This window comes from Mauremys mutica, chromosome 4, assembly GCF_020497125.1.
Source record: "Mauremys mutica isolate MM-2020 ecotype Southern chromosome 4, ASM2049712v1, whole genome shotgun sequence".
In the NCBI taxonomy this organism is placed as follows: Eukaryota; Metazoa; Chordata; order Testudines; family Geoemydidae; genus Mauremys; species Mauremys mutica.
In genome coordinates, this window is record NC_059075.1 from 4285224 (window position 1) to 4308087 (window position 22864).

Below are 22864 nucleotides of genomic sequence, written 5' to 3' on the forward strand. Positions count from 1 at the left end.
GTGTCACACCCAAGTCTTCGACTAAATTCACTATCTAATGCAGCTGTGAAAGTGTAGCTCCTTGTGAGATAACAACTGTTGCTTGGGAGCGTTGTAAATTGAAAGACTTCTCCTGCGATGCCAGAGAATTGATGTAAGAGTTATTACTGGGATCTCCCCTCAAATCCCTTTCATTATGGTGTTAGTGAAATGTCCTGCTTTGCTGAAATTAAACCAACACAGATCCGTGTGTGAAGTCCTCATGACTACAGCTAATAAATGTGTGTGAGCTGCCTTGTAAGAAAAAAAAAAGTACTCCTATGGAATGTGACTCAGAAGAAGAAATGAAGAAGGATCATGGAATGAACTCATTAAAAAGAGCACCGAAGCTATCCAGTAAGAGTTACAAAAGTAGTGTCTCTACAGACTATATCCCATCATCCGTATTGCCTCCATTCTGCCTGCTCCCATGTACTGTGAAAGCTCCTTACTTCCATGTACTGCGGGTCTGTCTGCAGTGGTCCAATCTGTCCTGGGTGTAGTTGACCCAGTGTATACAGTGAGTGAAGAGGCTCCTGGCTCCTCCCATCTCCAGGCAATCCTCCTTGGTGTGACGTTGTGCAGTGTATATGGTTTTATAAAAATATGGTAATGAGTGAATATAATGTAACTGGAATATGCTTCATGCAAAAGGTCTCTAGTAAGGTATCATTATAATCTACTGAGTGTGATCATCCTATTTGTATAAATGTACCACTCTTGTATCTGAAACTAGGAATATGAAATATAACTCTGAGGGCCTATTGTAATTATGCAAAGTGTGGGCCATTAATGGTGGTTTGGAATCTTGATGGCTCTCATCAACCAGGACAATTGACTGGATGGCTCTGTTTGCAGGCAGGCCTCCCTGTGAGTCAGACTGGGAGGAATGAAGGCTTGGGATCTTACAGTGACATGTGATTATGTCACCTGAACTGGAATCCATCTTTAACCTGGTGCTTTTCCAGTCAGGGAGGGTGGAAACCCAGAGAGAGACAAAGGATTCCCGCCTTATGCGAGAGATATACAAAGGGGCGGAACAGAACAAATGGGGGAGAGGAGCCATCATGAAGAACCCCTTAGCTACCACCTGAGCTGGAACAAGAGCTGTACCGGGGGAAAGAATTGTGCCCAGGCCTGGAAAGTGTCCAGTCTGAGGAAAAAACTTACTGAAGCATCTCTGAGGGTGAGATTACCTGTATACAGTTTGATTAGACATAGATTTGTGCATTTTATTTTATTTTGCTTGGTGACTTACTTTGTTCTGTCTGTTACTACTCGGAACCACTTAAATCCTACTTTCTGTATTTAATAAAATCACTTTTTACTTATTAATTAATTCAGAGTATGTATTAATACCTGGGGAGCAAACACCTGTGAATCTCTCTCTATCAGTGTTATAGAGGGCGAACAATTTATGAGTTTACCCTGCATAAGCTTTATACAGGGTAAAACAGATTTATTTGGGTTTAGATCCCATTTGGAATTGGGCATCTGAGTGTCAGAGATAAGCACACTTCTGTGAGCTGTTTTCAGATTAACCTGCAGCTTTGGGGCAAGTAATTCAGACCCTGGGTCTTTGCTGGAGCAGACGGGTATGTCTGGCTCAGCAAAACAAGGTGCTGGAGGCTTGAGCTGGCAGGGAAAGCAGGGGACAGAAGTAGTCTTGGCACATCAGTTGGCAGCTCCCAGGGGGGTTTCTGTGATCCAACCCGTCACACTTGAGTCTTGTTCTTCTATCATCCTTGTGCTGGAGCTGCAAAGATCTCTGCGTCCACATCTGTATTTTCCCCTTGTGGTCCCACTCTCAGGTTTCCAGCACCCTAGCTGTCCCCTCGCTTGGGCGGATACCCACATCTCCCTCCCTCCTGACCGGGGTATTTCAGACTGTTCCGTTCCCTGCCTACACTGTGAATTCACCAGTAGCATCATCAGCTGGCCTGCTCTGCTTTGCTCCTCAGAGGCTACTAACAATGTAATTGCCACAGTTATAAGTTACTGCACAGCTCTTTCTATGCACATCTGTTCTTAAGGTAAAAGCATCAAGAGAAAGCATATTAGAAGAGAAGAACCTACATGCCTACTAATAATCTTACCGGAGATCATCCTACCTCCAACAAAGGCTCTGGCTGGTGTTTAGTCCTTCAAACGCCCCACCCATGGCGTTTTCCTTAGGTCAGAAGTTCATAACAGCTGTTAGCTCTCATGAATGTGAGAGCCGCCCCTTTACCCAGATTGGGCCTCTGGTCTTGTCCTCATGATGATCAGCAGACAAAGGGTTTCTCCTCAGGGTGCAGCTTCAAAAGGATGGATCTTGAGCTGGGTAATTTGCATCTCCGTCCCCACCAGTATTTCCTAAGAAACCCACTCAGCTAAAAGATCAATCTCGTCTGATGATTGTTTTAAAAGGGTCTATGACAGGGTCAGGCCAGATGGCTACAGGAGAGTGTTAGAAGGCAGATATATTGGTCCCAGATTAAGTAGAGCCCTTTTCCCTGGGTAAGGTAACAGGGGCAGTTCCAGAACAAGCAGGAACTAGCTGGAACCAACTAAGGCAGGCAGGCTAATTAGGACACCTGGAGCCAATTAAGGACAGGCTGGCTAATCAGGGCACCTGAGGTAAAAAGGACCTCACTTCAGTTTGTGGTGTGTGTGTGAGAAGCTGGGAGCAAGAGGCGCAAGGAGCTGAGAGTGAGAGGGTGTGCCACTGGAGGACTAAAGAGTACAAGCGTTATCAGACACCAGGAGGAAGGTCCTGTGGTGAGGATACAGAAGGTGTTGGGAGGAGGCCATGGGGAAGTAGCCCAGGGAGGTGTAGCCGTCATGCAGCTTTTACAGGAGGCACTATAGACAGCTGTGATCCACAGGGCCCTGGGCTGGAACCCGGAGTAGAGGGCAGGCCCGGGTTCCCCCCAAACTTCCCAACTCCTGATCAGACACAGGAGGAATTGACCTGGACTGTGGCTTCTACCAGAGGGGAAGGTCTCTGGGCTGTTTCCTGACTCACATGGTGAATCTCTGAGGTGAGCAAATCTGCCAGTAAGCTCAGGACCCACCAAGGTAGAGGAGGAACTTTGTCACAGGTCCTTTGAAGCTCATGAGGCTTCCAAGGGTTTGTTCATTCTCTCCGTGCCCACCCCCCATAAAGAAGTTACACACAATAACACATAAATAGTTGCATTTGTAATACAACAGACTCCTAAAATACTTAAACTTAATTCATTAAGGTTTAACATAATTCAGTAAGACTTGTCCAGGAAATAGTCATCTCTGTCACAACTGCATCTCCTGTGTAGGGCTGAGAAAGGGGCCTGGGACCATAGAATAATTGAATATCAAGGGTTGGTAGGGACCTCAGGAGGTATCTAATCCAACCCCTTGCTCAAATCAGCACCAATCCCCAACTAAATCATCCCAGCCAGGGCTTTGTCAAGCCTGACCTTAAAAATCTCTAAGGAAGGAGATTCCACCACCTCCCTAGGTAACCCATTCCAGTGCTTCACCACCCTACTAGTGAAATAGTGTTTCCTAATATCCAACCCAGACCTCCCCCACTGCAACTTGAGACCATTTCTCCTTGTTTCGTCATCTGCTTCCACTAAGAACAGTCTAGATCCATCCTCTTTGGAACCCCCTTTCAGATAGTTGAAAGCAGCTATCAAATCCCCCCTCATTCTTCTCTTCTGCACACTAAACAATCCCAGTTCCCTCAGCCTCTCCTCATAAGTCATGTGCTCCAGCCCCCTAATCATTTTTGTTGCCCTCCGCTGTACTCTTTCCAATTTTTCTACATCCTTCTTGTAGTGTGGGGCCCAAAACTAGACACAGTACTCCAGATGAGGCCTCGCCAATGTCGAATAGAGGGGAATGATCACGTCCCTCGATCTGCTGGCAATGTCCCTACTTATACAACCCAATATACCATTGGCCTTCTTGGCAACAAGGGCACACTGCTGACTCATATCCAGAGTCTCATCCACTAGGTCCTTTCCTGTAACCCCTTCTGAGGGTTGCAATGATTCATCTTGGTACTTAGATACCCATGGCAGGAGGAGGTGGAAATCTCCTCCCCATCCTCCACTAGCTGATAGTAGCTGGAAACAATCTGTGTGGCCTGCCAGCCTTTGAGGAACCCACTTACCCCTGACATCATCCCCCAGCACTCTGACTACCATGATAACTTCAGTCAAGGCTTGCTGACCAGCCCTCTCCTTATAAAGCACTGGGAGTATTATGACGGGTATACCAGCCCCATGATGAGTGCCAACCGCAAAGAGCAAACTCGGCAACCAGGGGGTGCTGAGATCCAGAATGGGGAGAGCAGGAAAAAATAAGGCAGCGCAAACACCAGACTGACAGAGAAGAAAATACTGAATGGGGAAAGAAAAGGGACAAAAAGATGGGAAGAAGACGACGACTAAACAGACAAACAGGTGATGCAGCAACTGTACTTACAGGTGATCTATTCTAATGCACCTACAGTACCTACCCTATATGTTGTATATCCACGTATTCTAGTCTGCTATACAGAGGTCTTGGAAGGGTTAATACATTAATGTTTGCAGAGCTTTTGAGATCTTCAGCTGGAAAACATAGAAAGGGAAACTATTGTTGCCATGTTTTAATTAGCTCCCCTATTTTGAGACACAAAGGAGAAGTGACTTCCTCAAGGTCAGGCAGCACATCAGTGCCAGGGCTGGGGATACAATCCAGGTCTCGTGCCCTGACTGGGCGTCATCTCTTCTTTGTCATCTCTGACTTGGGCACTTATTTCCCAGCAGTCTGCTTGCCATCAGACCCAAAGGAATTGCAAAATCAATTGGTTTTGCCCATTCTGAATTGCTCCAGAAGTTCAGTTGTAACTGGAAGGCCGGGAGATGTGTCCTCTAATAGAACGAGCCTATGTGCCCGCGCCGCTAATTCTACGATGCAGGAAAGCCCTTGTGTATTCTAGACATTGTGCAAAACTCTGGGATGCTTCACCACCATTAGAAAAAAGCACTCTGGCATATGGTCCGAACATTCCGCCCGGGTGCCTGGCTAATTCTCTGCAACGTTGGAGTGGGCTGAGGGTAATTTAGTATAATAATTTGTATTTGAGAGTTGTCTCAATATTTCACTTCTCTATTGAATTGGCTATAATGCATCATCCTAATCACCTCTCCCCGGTCAGTTGAATTTATGTGCCTGCCGTTATCAGACTTGAAGGATGGTAGGCACAACCTTTCTTTCTTATTTTGATTAGGAAACCACTTTTAGTTTTGGAAAGGTCAGAGTGTCTGCTTTCCTGAAGATGATCATATGTATCAATTTAAAGCATTAGTCTAGGGACATGAAGTAGTTTTCCTACGTTCAAATGGTTTATTGGTCTTGGTACACAGGACTGACTTTATATTACCAGGAGGGACTTACATTGAGTACAGGCATCAGTGTAAATGGCATAGTTCCATTGACTTCAGTGGAGCAACACCAGTTTGCACGCTCTGAGGAACCAGTTTATCTTCTTTTGTGGAGCGGTACAAAAAACGTTTGAGTGAAAGTTATCTCAAAGGATATAAGCTCAGTATCACTGGGGTCTGGGACCAGATTTCCAAAAGGGCTAAGCACCCTGCACCTCATGCTCAAATTGCACCAGTGTAACAAAAATTGGGTTTTAATTTGATATAGTTCAACCGGTGCAAACCTCTGTGTGGATGTATTTAAAGAGGTGTACAAGTGACTGGTATTGATTTTGTTTAAATCAATACGAGCCTGTTGCAGACTGATTTAACCTGTGTTGGAGTTTGCCTTTTTTTCTGGGGTGGGGGGGGAACCAAACAACCGAACAAAAAAACAATTAAAAAACTTATCTTCCTTAACCCAGGACAATTGGCTGTATAGAAAAGGTCTGATTGGCTGGGTTTGTCCAAATAATTCAGCTGCGATTTAGGCACTGAAATGAAGTATCTAGATTTTCATTACAGCTTGTCACTTAGCAGCTGCCATTATTCTCTCAGAATTAAGCCTCACAGTAAAGACAGTCTCACTCTGTTATTGTAGAGACAAAAGTAAAATCAATGTCCCTGTAATAATAAAACCCAAATAAAGGCATGTTTGCTACCAAAGGAAACCACACCACATGCATTTTTTTTATCACTATTGTATTTTAAATAATGGATATCAACTTTGAAACCACTGAAGCCTAGCACTATTTGTTCCGAGGGTTTTTTTTAATATTGGATAAAATTATAGATTCTGTTTCATGATCCATGCAATTAGCTTCTCATCCTCTCTGCTGACTTATTAATGTGCAACTAATTTATTTTGCATCCAGGACATAAGCAAAAGTAAAATCAATAGTACGCATGTAGTAAAATTTTAATGCACTACTGCCATAAGAGAAAAGAATACACCACCTCATAAATACATAATGTTCAACTGTTATATGTATTTTAAAATAATGGATACGGATCTGAAAAGCGACAACATTTTTGGTTTTCCATACACCTGACTCTGCCAAGGAGATTTCATGTGATATATGAGAGAGAGCTGGTGGGAATAAAAGGTAAGTATGTTTAATTAAAAGTGAAATAAGTGAAATTTTTCTTTTTGTTGAAGGATGGTGTGAATTAATGGATTATTACATCAGAAATAAAGGGCTGTGGTCACTGAAAGTAACTCCTTATGTAATGGAGGAAGTATTGCCTTATGGTTAAACCATTGGATTCTAATTTGAATGACCAGTATTTAATTTCCAGCTCTTTCTCTGTGACCTTAGGCAGGACTTAACTTTGGAAACCAAATTTGAAAATGGGTCTAATAACACTTACCTGCCTCAAGAGGATGTTGTGAAGCTAAATTATTTCAATTTGTCACATGAGCAGTCAGTTAGAGCTGCATTTTGAGGATTTCTAACAGCCCATGTCACCTTATATACTCTACGCAATATACATTATATGGACAACACCTATGATCCTTAATGACAAGTAATTTTAAAATAGTTTTTAAATATTAAAAAGGCATCCAGCCAAAGAGTCTGGGCTTTTATTTAGTTTACATCATTTTTTTTTTTTAGTGTATCGAAAGTCCCAAACCAAGATCAGGACCCCCTGCCCTATGCACTGTCCATAGACATAGTCAGTGACTCTGCCCCAAAGGGCTCAGATCTTATTGGTTTGACATCGACTCAGAATGCACATACTTATAACAGGAATTATTGCTAGACCAGTTAACTTCTTACCTGTTGTTAAGGCAAAAGAAAACGTTGTAATAACTGAATGCACTGTACATTATACTGTATGTATTTTAAAGTCTGGACCAGTCAGTAAACAAGGAAAAGAAAGGGCATTTCCCAGACTTTTGAAGAGATTAGTGACCTTTTATTATTTAGTCTGGCATACAAGGGAACCGATTCAAAGATCCTCTAGGCACAATAGCGGTTGTATGTCTCCTTCTCTTTGTATCTGGGCGTGTCACTGCAGGAAGCATCTTGCCATCATTCCCATGTGTGGTTGCTAAGTGGGTTACCTCTGGTACCCAAATGTTCAGCTGGTCTGTTGTATTTTGTATTCAGCGATGAGAGTCTACACCAGCCCATAATATGATGAGACACGTGTCCATGTGACATGACAAAGCTCTACATGACCTGACACACACGTCACATTGGATTTAAAACAGCACTTTCCATTTCAGCTGAGCACAAAAATTAAGTGTAGATTGTTTTCCTCTTTATTATAAGTGATTTAACAGACAGAAGGAGCCTTGCACCTGCTCCGAGAGCTTATAGTAGAACATGCTGGCTAGTTAGTGTGCTGCTAAGTGGCAGAAAGTGAGTGGGGAGGCAGCAACCAGCAGCACCGTCTCCAGTGTTCCTCAGGTCATTTTAAGTTTGCCTTGTGGTTTTGGATACTTGGTAGTACTGTCCTGATGTGAATTTGACATGACTCCCACCGAGTTCTGTATGTCTCTCAGGTACTGAGAAAGTCAGAGACTTCTAAAATGTATGTGCAGCACGATCATGCTTTCTATAGCGTTCTCTATGTAGCTAGACAAAGGACATATGCCACCGGCTGAAAAACTATGTCCTTGAAAACCCAAACTCCTTTGCCTGGCTGTGCTCCGTGCAGCATTTTCATCTGCCTGTAATTTGCTGGGCTGAATGCTAATTTCATATAATTATGCACTTCTGTACAAGTTATCCTAATACTTGAGACACCTTCCTCCCTTCCCTTCTCCTCCCGCCTCACAAGTAGAAAACCAACAAAGTTTCATTAATTAACACTGCTAAACCTGCTGCTTTTCAAACCTCCAGGAACATGGCCTCTTGTGTGGCACCGAACAAGCCCAGGATTTGCCTGATAGTATTTTAGAAGTTACAGATTAGGAGGTATGTGCCTGTTTGCACTTCCTGTTGGTATTTTGGTAATCAGTGGAATTCTTATCATTGCTCTCCACATTCCTAATCTGTATCCACTCACAGATGCACATCATGTTACCCCTGGGGTGTTTCCGTTTAACAGCACACCACTTTTCTAAAGACGGAGGGTGAGGAAAGACTCTGTCCTGTGCTGGCTCACACTGCCAGTTAGGGAGGTTGCGTTGTTCCGTTTCCTATGCTAAGCACATGACCCAACAACTGAGGCTGCTGCATCCTGAACACTTGATTAAATAACAGCCAGCCTGCCACAGTGGAACATGTGGGAGCATCTCAAGGATAGATCTCTAGCATACAAAAAGAACAGGGTCACATTACTTAGAGTCAGCTGTTAAACCAAGCATGAAAAGAAAATGAACTGAGGAACAAAGTGACGACTTGAATGGCCAAGTAAGAGAATCTTATTCCAAGAAATATGAAAAATCAAGACGCACAAAGGAAAACTGGCTTTGTTTAGTTGCAAACAGGCCTGGGAGAATTCAGTGTTTATTTTTTATAATTTTGGTGGATAATATCAACATTTATTTTTAAGCACTTTTTTTATTTTTATCAGTGTAAATGCCCACAGTTGTCGAAACCGTGTGGGGATCAGACAATTACTTAATGACAGTAGATGCTGAAATTCAAAAGTTAAAGCTTTATAATAATTAAAACACAAATTGTCAATATCACATGTCAAAACATACAAAGTAAATAGCCTTACATCAAACTCTCATATGGTCTCAAATAGCATTTTTCATACTTTGCGTATCTGTAAATGTTGATTTGTTATGGATGGAAATAAAGTTTTGTTGTTTTTTGTGTGTGTGTATGCAGTGTGTCGAAGTTCACAGACATTTACCAATAAAACACTAATCCTTCCTAGCCTACATATAATGCATGTGAGTTTAGAGTTAGTGTCAATATCATCAGAGCCAGCTGCACCTACAATCTACATGGAAAAATGAAAGTCCTTTCGGGAAGATGTGTGGTCAAGGGACTCTACAATGGCAGACATTTTTTCTCCTACCGGACTTTCTCTGTTTTAGGGAATATACATATAATGGAAATGATAGACCAAAATATTGGTAGCTATAATCCAGATCCTCAACTGATGTAAACTTTTGTAGCTCCACTGAAGTAAACAAAATGATGCTGGTTTTCACCAGCTGAAGATCTGGCCCAATGAGTTTAGAAACACACCCAGTTCCTACGTGGGCAGGGTGTCCCCATGTGCAGTGTGGAACCAGTGTGGTTCTGCTGCAGTAAGGGGCTGGATAAAGAGGGGAATCCAGGTAGGTAGTGTTCAGCCCTGTGTAGCAAGGAGTGCAGCTAACATGGAGGCTTTCTGCACAGCAAAGCACAGATGAGGGATGAAGGGGTGGGGGCAGTGGAGGGTGGAGACCACAATATTCCTGCAGAACACCTCTTTTAGTATTCCCCTAAGGGACAAAGTGGATGCAGTAATATTTTTTTTATTGAATCAACTTCTGCTGGTGAGAGAGACAAGTTTTTGAGCTTACACAGAGCCATTCTTCAGGTCTGGGAAACTTACTCACAGTGTCAGAGTTAAAGACAAGATGGAACAGATTGTTAAGCATAAGGAGTTAACACATATTTCAAGGGACCATTCAAGGTGAAGTGGCCTGTTAACGTCTCTCCAGTCATAGGGAGGAAAGGAAGGAGGTAGGGAACAGTTGGGGAAAGGTTGTTAGTGCATTATAGATTGTTGTATTAAGCCATAAATCCATTGTCTCTCTTCAGTGAATGCTTTTTAGTATCTAACCAAGTTATGAATTTAAGATCCCAGACTTCTCTTTTGAAAATGTTGGGCAGGTTTCCTTTGGGGCTGAGGTCTGATAGGTCAGACACAAAGTGATTGCTTTGTGAAAAGTGTTCACCCACAGGGGATACAGTGTTTTTGTCTTTTATCATTTTCCTGTGTGAGTAGTGATTGTCTGGTTTCATCTATATAGTTACTATTGTGGCATGTAGTGCATTGGATGAGGTACACCACATATTGTGATAGGCATGTGTAGGATCCAAGGATCTTGAAAGATGTGTTGTGGGGGGTGCTGATCACTGTAGCAGTATAGATATGTTGGCAGGTTTTGCATTTGTTGTTTTGGCAGGGACTGGTGCCACTTTGAGTGGATATGTCCTGGTCTGTAGGGATCTTGCTTCTGATGATGAGCTTGAAGAGGCTGGGGGGTTGTTTGAAGGCCAGAAGAAGGTAATATTTCTTTCAGGATGGGGGTCCCCCATGAAGTATGGGTTGTAGTTGTTTGATGATACCCTGTATAGGTTCCAGTGTGGGTGAGAGGTGGGTGACAACTAGGGGTGTATGGTCAGATGGGCTTTGCTTTATGTGTTAAAGCAGGTTCTCTCAGGGTATTTGGGTGGCCCATCCCGTGATATGATCTACTGCTCTGGTGAAGAGTCTCTGTTTGGAGAAGGCGTTTTAACTGTGTTAAGGTATATATCCTGGACCTTCTCCTCGGAGCACATTCTGTGGTATCTGAATGCCTGGCTGTAGATAACAGGTTTCTTGGTGTGTTTGGGATTGTTGCTGGATCTGTAAAGGTCGGTGTGGGGATCCATGGGTTTTTTGTATATAGTTGTCTGTAGGGTCCCATTGCTGAAGCTGATCAAGGTGTCCAGGAAATTGATGTTGGTATGGGAGTGTTCCAGAGAGAGTTTTAATGGACTGATAGTGGTTGTTGAAGCTGTGGTGGAAACATATGAAGTTGGTCCAATAAAAGATATAATATCACCTGCCTTGTCTCTTGAATATCCTAGGACCCACATGGCTACCACAACACTGAATACAGTATTCTCCTCAGGCAGGGACATGCTACCTGTACTTCAGAGAGGGCTAAAGTGGCCTCCTTTAGCCCTTTCTGAATTCCTTCCTTTCCTCCACCGAGGAAGTACTCTGGGCCAAATTCTCTGTTGGTGTAAATGGACACAACTTCACTGACTGCAATTCACTAGCAGAGAGATTAGCCTCCAGTGCACAAGCTGCTGAGTTCCTAGTTTTGGCTCTTAAAAAAAGTCAGATTTGCAAGTTAATATGTGTATGGGGGATAGAGGAAGATGGGGGAAGCTACAAAGAGGGTAGGTACCAATTGTTTAATTATAAAATTGGTTATTTATTCAGCTGTTTGAGACCTTGGCTACATGCCACTTAAATAAATATAAAAGCCCTGTTAACTCCACAGATATTTAGCCAGTTTTGCCCTCTCATCTAATTAAGCAGGGAGTTTGAGATTTTGATGGGTCTCAAGGCAACCAGTAACAATGCAGCTAAACCCGGGGATATTTGGCTCATTGTTTGACTGCAGATAACGCAGTGGTTGGATTGTCTTTTTTCTTCTTTTTTTATTTAAATGCTTTACATGTTTTCTAAGGTTGGCACGAGTCACCCAGGAATTCATTATAGGATACTATGCTGAGAATAGCAGGGCAATATAAAACATTTACTTAAAATCACGCTGAGATGAATGGAGAAAAGTTTTTTTTTTGTCTATTCACCCATCATTATGATTAGTAGTAACCTGTAGGGAAATGTAAAAACAGCCATGAGGACCATGAACAAAAGATCTTCATTAAATATTGTGATTTATGGCACCTTGTGAAGCTCATACATAGTCATTTGTGTATCATCATAATGAACATAATCTTTAGGGGATATTTTTACACCTATTTTTATGCAAGGAGGTGCCTTATTTTATATTTTTAAAATAGTTTGAAGGGAATAAAGCCCCACTAAGCCAGAAACGCATAAATCTCTATGTATGATAACACAAACTGATGGTTTGTGTGCCATTATTTCTTTTTCCTTGGTTTCTCTGTCTAGGTTTCTTTTTGCTAGCACTTGAGGAACAGTTTGCTGTGAGTGGAGTCTAGTGGCATGGAAATGCTTATGGGCAAACACAAGACTCAGGAAATGTTAGAATTATCAATAAAAACACAAGAAATGCAGAAGTGTTCAATCTATATTTCTGTTCTGTATTTGTGGAAAAACAGCTGTAATCTCATCATATGATGATGATGACGACACTCTTTACATTCTAGTCGGATCTCAGCATGATGTTAATCAGCTACTAAAGTTCAATATTTTAAAATCAAGAGGTCCAGAAAACTTGCATTGAAGAGTTTTTAAAAGAGCTGGCTGGGAAGCTCATTGGACATTAATGTTGATTTTCAATAAGTCTTGGAACACTGGCAAAGTTCCAGCAGACTGGAAGAAAGCTGATGTGCCAATATTTAAAAAGGGTAAATGGGATGACCTGAGTAATTATAGGCCTGTCAGGCTGACATCAACTCCAGGCAAGATAATGGAGCAGCTGGTATCGGACTTGATTGATAAAGAATTAAAGGAGGGTAATACAGTTAATGCCAATCCACAAGGGCTTATGGAGAATAGATCCTGTCAAACTAATTTGATTTTTTTTATGAGATTACAAGTTTGATTGATAAAGATAATAGTGTTGATGTGGATTTCTGTAAGGCATTTGACCTGGTATCACATGACATTTAATTAAGACCCTAGAACATATAAAATGTATATGGCAAACATTAAATTGATTAAAAGTTGGCTCACTGATAGGTCTTACAATGTAACTGGGGAATCATTATCAGGCAGCTGTGTTTCTAGTGAGGTCCTGCAGGAATCTCTGCTTAGCCCTGCTCTATTTAAAATTTTCATTAATGACCTGGAAGAAAACAGAAAATCATCACTGATAAAGTTTTCAGATCACACAAAAATTGGGGGAATGGTAAATAATAGAGAGGACAGGTCTGTGATGGAGTGGAATAGGCCCTGAGGCCCCGTGCTGGAAGCCTTGTAGCCCTGCCACACCCTGCCCCAGAAAAGGGCAATAGAGAGGTCCTCCAAGCTGCCTAGAGTGTCTGTGTGGATGCAGCCAATCAGGGCCCAGCAGGCTAGTATAAGAAGAGCCTCAGGGCCAGAGCAAGTTCAGTTCATTGCTAGATCTGGAGGAGTGTGGATGGTGTGTGGTTGGCTGAGGGAGCTGCAGAACCCCAGCTTGGGCAGTGCTGCCAGAAGCCAGGGAGAGTGAGAAGGATCCCTGAGCTGGTTGCAGGGACTACATCAGGACAAGGCTCTGAGGTAAGGGTGAAGATGGCTCAGGGCCACGGAGAAGTGGCCCAGGGAATTAGAGTAGCAGCATGATTTTAGATAAAGGGACACAGTGACAGCTGCTATCTACAGGATCCCTGGACTTGGACCTGGAATAGTGGGTGGGCCTGGGTCCTCCCCCTCCATTAGTCACTGGGGGAAGTGGCCTGGGCATTGAAGCACCTGGGGGCGCACAGACATTGCCTCCAGGGAAGAAGCCTCTCTATTCTGGGGCACCACTCTATTCTAGAGCAGGGACTGTTACCTGGGGTTCTTTCAACCCAAAGCTCTTGGTAAATTTTACTCTGTGCAGGCTGGTATCAGGAAATAAATCAGGGGAGACACGGCTGTCCGACCGATAGATGGCTGGCACAAACATGACAACACGAGTGCTTTCACTTAAAGCTAAACTTTACTTAGTCTCAAGCACTTACACACGTCCACACCAAGTTAGTAACATACCCCCAACCCTTGATAATTACCGAAGCTGAGTGTGGCCCTCGAGTGACACAGCGGCAGGCTTCTGGTGGCCAAATCTTCCATTTGCCGGTGGGGACCACAAGATGTATCCAGAAGGAGAGTCCAAAAGAGTCCCCAAATGAGTCCAACTATCTCAAGCGTTTCCCCCTTATTTATACATTAGTAATAGAATGACATGTCCTTTAAAGAAAACTTAAGTAAGCAGTTTCAATGGTCAAGCAAGAGGTTCCTTCTGATTACTGATTAACCAGGTGTGGGTTTTTCCAGAGTTTGCAGCCTTGAGACCCCAATAGACATTCCTGGGGCACATCCTGCTCTTTTAAAATGCATCAGCAACTTCAACACAATTCTTATCAGGAAGGACGTGGGGACAAGCTGCCCTTTCTGAGGCACCCAAAACCCCCCTCCCCTCCTGCCTTGGTCAAGCTGCATGGCAACTTTACAACCTGCTGACTAGGTTGCTTTTAACAATAAGCCATAGTGGTTTCAGGCACTTTGCTGGTTTGCCAACTGTACAGGACCAACTGAGAGAGACGTTACAGAAGGCTCTGAGAGAGGCCCCTGTTGGACTTGTACCCCGGAAGAGGTTTGCTTTGCTTTTATCTCAGACAGACTGTGTCTGACTTGGCCAGAGGGGTGAGTCAGCAAAGCCCTACCACAAATAGAGAGAGAGTGCAGGCCCACGCACTTAGCCAGGGGTATCTGCGAGATGTGAGTGCAATCCTGTTACAAGGTCACTGCTATAGAGCGATCAAGATAAGTCTTGATAAGTCTTGGCTTGATAAGTTGGGTGCAAACAAACAATATGGATTTTAATATGGCTAACTGTAAATATATACACATCAGAACAAAAAATGTATCCCACACTTACAGGATGGGGAACTCCATCCTGGGAAGCACTGATTCTGAACAAGATTTAGGGGTGCTGCTGGATAATGAGGTGAACATGAGCTCCCAGTGCAATGCTGTGGCCAAAAGAACTAATGCAATCTTGGGATGCATAAACAGGGGAATCACGAGTAGGTAGGTTATTTTTCTGCTGTATTTGGCACTGATGCAACCAGTGCTGGAATAGTGTGTCCAGCTCTGAGGTCCACAATTCGAGAAGGCTGTTGAGAGGGTTCAGAGAAGAGCCATGAGAAAAAGAATTAGAAAACATGTCTTAGTGATAGAGTCAAGGAGCTCAGTCTGTTTAGCTTAACAAAGGGAAGGTTAAGGGTGGGTTCCCAGTTGGCATCCTTTTCTGCTTCTTTATTGTTCTGCTTGCTGGTGGTATAGCCACAGGCCTTGATCTCAAACTCTGAAGCAGATGAGTAACTTTTGTGCATGTGAGTAATCTCATTAAACTCAATGGGAGTCTTCATGAGTTTAGGTGCTTCATTGATTTTTAGAGTGAGAAGGAATTTCTATGATCATCTAATCTGCCCTCCTGCATAACCCAGGCCATAGAATTTCAGCAAGCAAGTCCTGCAGTGGAGGGAATTACAAATATGTGCACATGCCGTGATGAGCAATAATCTCCTATTAAACGGACATAAAATTTACAGAAATGCAATCTCTGGGGTGAGGGGAAGAGAGAACAAAAGTGTACAACTAGTTTGCATTTTTATTTTCTGCCTTATTTTCCTTTAGTACAGTCTTGAGGATCGTAATTGTGTGTTTTAATAATTCATTTTGTAATAAAGAATAACACAGTTTGCAAAGCATAAAACATAATAAATTACATGTCATAACTGAGTTCCAGTTGTAAATTCTGTTATGATTTTATTTAATTTGGAAGTTTTGTTATTCAGCGAAGTTCCATATAACTAATAAAGTTACCAAATGCCAAACCCAGCTTTGATTGGGTTTAAATGCATTAAATACAGTACAGGAAGACCTCAACTTTACGATGTTTGACTTACGACAAACTGCACTTATGACATTTCTACATCGACACCCTGATTCAACTTACGACAATTGGTTTAGATTTTACGATGCTTTGTCCTTCAATGGAGTGGGTTGGAACCAATTGTGTCATAAGTCCAAGGACTGCCTGTAATCGGAAGAAAGCAGTGCCAAACCTGGGAGCTTTTGTTTCTAATATAGAGGGAAGGCACTGGATTTTCCAATTTCTGCCATTTTGAATAATTTTTCCATTTCAAAACAAAACATTTGTTTTTAAATTTCCCATGGAACAAAATTACTAAATAATTATTTTGTGTCTTTGAAACATTTTGTTTCAATAAAACTGAAATGTTTCATTCTGATTTTCACTTGTTCAATTTTAATTAGATGTATATCTAAAATTGAAACAAAGTAATTTCGAAACAGAAAATTGAAAGGTTAAAATAGAATGTTTCATTTCAAACTTTCCAAAAAAGATTGTTTGAACTTATCAGAATGCCCCATTCTTTTTTAAATGAAATGTTATGGAAATCTGCACTGTTCCATGAAACACTGGCTTTTGACAAATCGCCACTTTTTGACAGAACAATGTTTTGTCTGAAAATATATATGACCAGGTCTAGTTTACAGGATTTGGCACAAACTTTTTTTTCTCCCTCTCTCTTCAGGTGAGTTTGCAGATTATGAATCTGTGGTTTGAATGAACTAATGGTGGGCTTGAACTACAATGCTGGAACTGAACACCCTTGATCTCTCGGATCCAGATTTGGTGAGTGAAGCCTATTTTTATAACAGACCAAATCAACCCTTCAGAGCTGAATATCTGGACCTAAGAGGTTTGAAGTCTGGATTGGAAGTTTGCATCTCATCCCCCAACTCTAGATTGACCTGAAAAACTCAACACAAACCTCATTTGAAACCCATTTTTGGTCCAAAAGTTGCAGAACTGAGCTTTTCCTAGTTTCCAATCAAAACCATAAAATTGGCTCAGTTTGATTTGGATTCCAGGTTTGTTTAAGGTCTCTAAAAATATATAAGCAGAACTGAATTTCTCCTGAATTGGGATTCTGTTGCAAAAGTTTAACACAGCTATAAAAGGCTGTGATTGTGCAGTGTTGTGCTCCTTCAACTTCCATCACAGGATGGCATTGAAGGCATTTGACCTCTCTTGGGAGATGCTCTGCTCAGCACCTTGCAGGATTGAACCCATAATGACTTCACATGAACGTCTTACCATTGAGGAGTCGTAATATAGTTACAAAGAAACCCAATGCTCTTGGGAACTGCACTGATATGATAGCGTGTCACAGAACAAACTGCACTGCTACTTGTGAAGGATGCTATAAGTCTAGTATAAAAAGGCAAGCACCTTATTTAAAATCAGTTTAACATTTAAATCAGAGAAGAACTTGAATCTAGCTTTTTTTACTAAATAATAAATTGATCTAAACTGATATTCCTGAACCAAGCTGAACATAAAAACCTAGGTAGATATCCAAAAAAGTATTGGGGGTGGGGGGGAGAAGCTGAATCTGAAGCAGAGATAGCAAAAGGATTAGTTTGCACTTCCATAGCTTAGATAAAACCCAGCAAAACCAAGGAAATGGAACGTAAAGAATGTGCAATATTGTCCCTCATGCTGTCAGTAGTTGAGGGTATAGAATGTTTCTCCCTTAGCTGTGATACTGATATGTGGTTTTCATCTTTAATGTTCAGGGGAGTGGTGACTTGGGGACTGTGGGCTGGACTTCTATCTGAGCTGTGCGTACGTCTACACCTGAAAAGCCGTCACTAGGTATGAAATCTGGGGGTGGAAACTGATCACTTTGGCTCTGCCTTCCCACTTCCTGTACGGAGAGGTTCTCTTCCAAGGGAGGAGCCATGGAATGGCCCGTACGTAGGGGATACGTTCCCCATCTCTTGGCATGTACACACCCTGACCCATCAATATGTACAGATCTCCTGTAGGATACTCCCACCGTTGACAAGCGTGACCTCTCTGAGGAGCCTTTCTTGGGGACAGAGACTTCTAAAATTTGGACGTGCATCAAATCTGCTCCTTCAGCCCTCATGTGGGCAATGTTGGGGTGGAGTTGACTAAATGAACTTAATGCTCAGATTTAGGATTTGCACCTGTGTATGTAATGAACGAAGACATGAACAATGTGGGACCTTGCGCTCTGATTCACAAATGGGTTTGATGTACATCTGGGTCCTGAGCCTTCATCGTTCCCTTACATTGAATTAAAATCGTGTAAAGCAGATAAACCCTTATGCTGTGGGGCATCGGTGAGGTTAGATAGAAATGTCTATAGGGTGGGAAGGTTATTCCATTACTGAACATACAGCTTAGCTTTTTGTACATTTTTATAAAATATCTGGTGCTGGCTGCTACTGGAGAGAGCGTCCTACACTAAAGAGACCAATGGACTGACCCGTTATGGCTTTTTCTATTAGCAAAGTCTGTCTAAGTGTGCAGTGCTTGTGAAGGCTGGTGGTTTGTTCAGAAGAAAGTTGATCAGCTTTCAGTATTTTATGCAAATTGATTGACAGAATGGAGCCAGCCATCTGGCTGAATGCTGCTGACGTCCATCACCTGCTGATTTTGCAGGCTTTCGTTTTGATTGCTGTTGCACTAAGAACTCAGCTCTCTGACAGCTTCCTCTTGTCCTTCCAACTGATCTGCCTGTGGACATTCTCAAGCGGTCTTTGAGTCTCAGACTGAACCAAGGCAATGCATCACCAGCCCTGGGAAAGTCGGATCATTTATCATTACGTCGTCTCATGATGTTGCATTAATTAGTTCTAGTCTGTGGGTGAAGCGGGGTGAAGGGAAAGACTTTTATCAGTGATAATTGGCATGGTTTACCAGTAACTTAAAACTGAAGGAAGGGCAGGAATCATTAATTAACAGATCAGACTTTCTTACAGAGTCCTTTCCCTGTTAAATGGAAAATGCTCATGGAAACTTGAGACTGTTTACTTGCACACTAGTGCTTGAAAGTAATTTATCCATAGTGGGGCCCATAATCATTAGTGCAAGTTACACAGAAGTGCTATGGCAAAAACACCCCATCATCATAAAGGATTCAAAAATGCTCCACAAAGCTGACTTTGTTGGTCTGGAGGAATCTAGTGTAACTTGTTGACTGGAAGTGTGGCACTCTATGATAGTCACAAAGTGATGCAAGAGGGCAGGGAATTATTACTGATATATTTGTATTACTGTACAGCCTGGAGGCTGCACCTGAGGTCAGGACCCCTTTGTGCTAGGCACTGGGCAGACACATAATTCACAATCTAAACAGAGAATATAGGCAAAGTAAGGAATATCATCCCCACTTTACAGAGCCACAGAGAGATTAAATAACTTGCCTGAGGTCACAACACAGTAAAGAGTACTACACACCACGGGCTTGCCGCTGACACACGTCGTTGTTGGTGTTGCTGTGAACGTAGAGGAGTGCACCTTCTGAGAGCAGTGGGCTGGTAGTAATGTAAGAACTCACTACTGCGCTCTGATGTTAAATCTTTGCTTAGAGGCGCAAGGAGCCTGCTGGGCTTGGGAGGGTGTGTGTCTATCATCCAATCTGCAGGACAGCAAAGTGTGAATTAGTGGTGCCCAAAGGCGTTTTGTGTGTTTGCACTCCACCTCAAACGAATGGTAACCAAAGCCTTGCACTGCTGGCTCACTGAACACTCTCATTCATGGCAGCGGGACAGTGACAGGTCCACCAGAATACTATATTTATCCATAGTCTCTGACCCCTTTTGTGTAATTCAGAGATTTTAAAGTCAGAAAGGACCACTCTGACCTCCTGCATAACGCAGGCCATAGAACTTCACTCTGATAAGCACCGTTCTTTCCTCCTAAACAGTGCCAAGCCCAGTACCTCAGAGCTGAACTAGAGAATATATTTTCAATTGAGATTGGGGCCCTTTCTAAAGTTTGCAAGTAATGGAGAATCGAACACATCCAATAAGTTGTTCCAGTGGCTAACTGCCATCATTGTTAAGAATATATCTCCTGTTTCTGCTTTGAATATTTCTAACTTCTACTTCCAGCCACTGGATATTGTTATGCCTTTGTTTGCTGAATGAAAGAGCTTGCTAAGGTCAGATATCTTTTCCCTTCCAACATCAGTATGGTCCAGGACTATTGCTGCTTAATTTTCTTTTTGATTAAACTAAATAGATCAAGCTCCTTGAGTCACTCGCTATAAGGCTGGTTTCCAGACCTCTAGTCATTCTTCTAGCTCTTTTCTGAACCTTCAAAAGCAGCAAAGAGTCCTGTGGCACCTTATATACTAACAGACATATTGGAGCATGAGCTTTCGTGGGTGAATACCCACTTCGTTGGATTAACAATACATCTGTTAGTCTATAAGGTGCCACGGGATTCTTTGCTACTTTTACAGACCCAGACTAACACGGCTACACCTCTGATTTCTGAACCTTGCCAATCTTCAGCATCTTTTTGCCCACATCATCCAGTAATGGTCTTACTAATCCCTCTACAGACACAATACCACCTCCCTACCCTTGCCCATTCTTGCCTTGTGCAGACATCCAAAGACTGAATTAGATCGTTTTCTCCATGTGCAGTTCAGCCCACTCTAGTGCTGTAGGTTTCAAACTTTGATTCCCCTTGAATGTTACTGGACAGACTATGGGGGTGGGGTGGCGGTGGAAAATAGCAGAAAGGGACCAGGGTGGGAACAAGGGGGAGAGTCATTCTAATTGGAGGGGAGGGGGAAATACAGTATATTTACCCCAGTATAATAGAGGGGACGAGCTTCACAAAGGAGACTAAAATGTTGTAATTCCGAGTCTAACTTTAGACACCCTGGAACCTAGTAAATACACAGCACTGGCAAACAGGCTTCCTATAGGAGGCATAGGGCTGCCAGGCCTCTAGGAATTGAATTAATCAAAGCCAGTGCAATGAGTGGGGATCTGCCTAAGCTAGCCAGTAGGAAATGCTGTGGGTGGGTGGGGGGCTGAGGTCTAAACCCCATCTCTCCAAGGGAGTCTCAGGCCTAAAGGGAGGCACCTCTTTTTTGATATTCATCGCCGTGAATCCTCTCCTGAAGTCAGTCACATGGGATGAAGTGGGAATTTTAAAAAATATTTGTATGAACCCTACATGTGCCTCAGTTTCCTGTATACTTTTCATGGCTATCCTGTGTGGGGGTGGAAGGGCAGGCTGAGAGACACAGGTGTGTGCATGCTAGCTGAGGAGGTCATTTGAAAAGGAGCAGTCGAGGCTCTTCTATATCGGTGGAAAATCCAAGCAGCCAGTGGAAAGCCCAGTCACCAAGACATTGCTACCTAGTGTCATCAGTTCTTGTCTGCGTGTGTGTTCTTGCTGTGTGCTGTCCCAGTTCTGTGCAGATAGCTGACACATCAGACTTTGATGGAAGAGCCCCAAAAGGCCACAGACTTGGTTCCATAGCAAAGGCACTTGGCCAGGTTTATTGTCAGCGCAGTATGGTAATAGCACGCGGCAGACCCCATGGAGATACTAAGACATGTATCCCCATTACAATGGACTCAACTCAGTGAATGGCAGGACTTTCCATTGCCCCCTCAGCCAAATAAAGACACACACCCTCTTTTATACACTGATACAAACAAGTTACGTAGTGTCCCTCTGATGCGTTTAGTTACCACCTCTACCTTGTACCTGTTGGTTTGATCAAATCATCTCTATCCATCACTCTGTCATCCTGACCTCATCTTTAAGAGGGGTCAGTGTGTCCTTGTGTCATCTTTGGGGAGTGTGTTTACACCATAATCCTGTATCCGGGTGTTCTGGTCCTACCCTTCTGGAATGTAATTATGTGAATACTTGGTGCCTAGGAGTGCTTGTGTTTTTGCAACACCAGCCCCGTTCTTGCCAAGTTCACGTATCAGACAGGCCTCTGCTTTGTAACCGGCCAGAGCCTATCTTAGCCTGACTCTTGCTAACTCTGCTTTATATTAGCAGAGCTTGACTGCTTTAGTTCAGGCCTCAGACCTCTTATTCCAGGCCTCATGTCTCAGGCTCTCTCTTTCTACTACACCTACTGACCAATGACTCAGAGGGAGGAGGCCTTTCTTGCCTCTCACCAGGGAAGATGAGCAGAGATCCCAGCTTGAGAAGAGAGGACATGAAAGGCGGTGAGGTGAGGGAATAAAGAGTTGACTTCTGGAAGAAGCTTGGCGCTATCTCACCTTACTAAGGAAGGAAGTCTGAGAGAGACGGACTGAAACAAAGCTCATTACAGCTTGGCTGGTGTATTGCTGTAGGATGATCAGATTGGCTATGCTTTAACTTTCTCTTCTCCTTGCTAACCTAAGCACTGTCAGTGCTATGTTCTAGTTAACTAAATCTCTGCTGCTTTGAAAATGCTGCTTGAGTGTCACCGCACAAACTGGGTGACGTGCACGAGTCTCTACCCGGAGTCTCTCTCGGTTGCACTTGCTGAGCAAAGCTCACAGTGGGAAGCAGGAGGGCTGGAGCCCAGTAGTTCATTCTAGGTAGGGATGAGGCTGAGAGAGGAGCAAGTGAGACCCCCCGCCCCCGTGGTTTTTCCACAGTAGAGAGCTTCCTCCAAGAGACTTTAAGAACAGGTGTAGCAGAGATGCTGTGAATCTGCAACAGTACTTAAGGCGGCTCAGCCCTTTCTTGATCTCTATATTTACATGTATTATATAGTAGTAAAAGCACTTAGCCAGGACCCAGTTTCAGTTCCCCACTCTGCCTGATGTGGAAAAGGGACTTGAGCCCAGTTCTTCCATCCCCCAGCCAAGTGCCCTAACCACCCAGCTGCCTGGTGGAAGCTGTCCCCCTTTGTAGGAAATACTAAGCTAGTCATTAGAACAGGAACTGGAACCTGGGTTGCCTGGATGAGTTCCCCGTCCACTGGGCTATACCGTCTTCTCACTGGCTCAGTGACTAT

General features: G+C 43.1%; 1 long non-coding RNA gene across 1 annotated transcript; it reads left to right on the top strand.

Moving 5' to 3' along the window:
• The first annotated feature begins 13408 nt into the window (after positions 1 to 13408).
• Positions 13409 to 19849, top strand: LOC123370255. The gene is made up of 3 exons (XR_006579333.1): positions 13409 to 13544; positions 16589 to 16689; positions 17637 to 19849. It is a non-coding gene; the product is annotated as an uncharacterized LOC123370255 (long non-coding RNA).
• The last annotated feature ends 3015 nt before the right edge of the window (positions 19850 to 22864 follow it).